This window comes from Brassica oleracea, chromosome C5 (assembly GCF_000695525.1).
Source record: "Brassica oleracea var. oleracea cultivar TO1000 chromosome C5, BOL, whole genome shotgun sequence".
In the NCBI taxonomy this organism is placed as follows: Eukaryota; Viridiplantae; Streptophyta; class Magnoliopsida; order Brassicales; family Brassicaceae; genus Brassica; species Brassica oleracea.
Window position 1 is genome coordinate 4,713,915 of NC_027752.1, and position 1,342 is coordinate 4,715,256.

Below are 1,342 nucleotides of genomic sequence, written 5' to 3' on the forward strand. Positions count from 1 at the left end.
ATTCAATCTATACGTAGTGTTTTGGTGTTACTGAAAAACAAGCATTCGATTTTGAGTGGGAAGCATGAAGAGAAGTAATCCACTGTCTACAGACACGGGGAATAAACCACAGAAGAAAAAAAAACAGTGTATGTTCTACAAAAACATTACTGATAACGTATCATTCCTTGTATTCAGTAGTAGGAAAATTCAACATTTATAAATGTTTTTATTTATTTTATGTAGAACATACACTGTTTTTTTTCTTCTTCTGTTGTTTATTCCGCGTGTCTGTAGACAGTGGATTACTTCTCTTCATGCTTCCCACTCAAAATCGAATGCTTGTTTTTCAGTAACACCAAAACACTACGTATAGATTGAATTGTATTCAATTAGAATACAAGCTTGAATAAACTTATATAATTTGATAGAAAGTCGAAGATATAAAGTTCATAAGCCAACCTCTTCAGCAAAATATAATTGAAATCGATACATGACCATTAGGTTATATCATCTTCAAAATATACGTATAATCCTTTGTTGCCAAATAAAGTTACATTATCAAATTCTTACCATGTATGTATTCCTTGCGCTAGTGAATATGATATTTATTGGTAAACTATTTATGACAATTTAATTCAATATATTACCTTCTTTTACTTTATTCGTTTATTAATTATGCTTTTTTGGAACTTTAACATATATATAACAACCTTATGTTTGAAATGTCGAATATATAGTTCTATACTATCTTCTAGTGATAAGTTCCGCACTTTTAAAGTTTAAAACAATAATTTTGCTGTAATGTGGAAAAATAAATAGATTAAAGGAGTTGTTATATATAACGAACCAAATAACACCTTATAATTAATTCTCATAAATATAAAAGCCAAAAGAGAGACAACGGAAAACATTATGAAATTTGATGAACAGAAAAAAAAATAATTCTTAAACTCTTGCACTTTGACGGCCATATTGGACTTCAACTTAGTTCCTTAAGAAAGGATTAGCATCAATCCTCGTCCGACTCATAATCATTAAAAATCACAAAATGTGGCTGCAAAAAAAAATAAAAATTATTGAGAACTTATACTGGTCACAATTAATTTTGATTTATCACTATTATGATTGTTACATGTGGATCGAAGTGTTGAATTATTTCTGCATTGTCAATCACTAAATCAACAACATATGCTGCATTATGTTCTTGTTGACCATTACTTGCGATAGTAATCTTAAATAGAAGTTTTCTCCCAATCAAATCAGTTAGACATTGAGGTAGAAAATGTGGATTTTCCTGTAAAACAATAATACACCTTTCAAAGAATATATATAAATGCAATTTCCTTAGTTCCCCTAATCT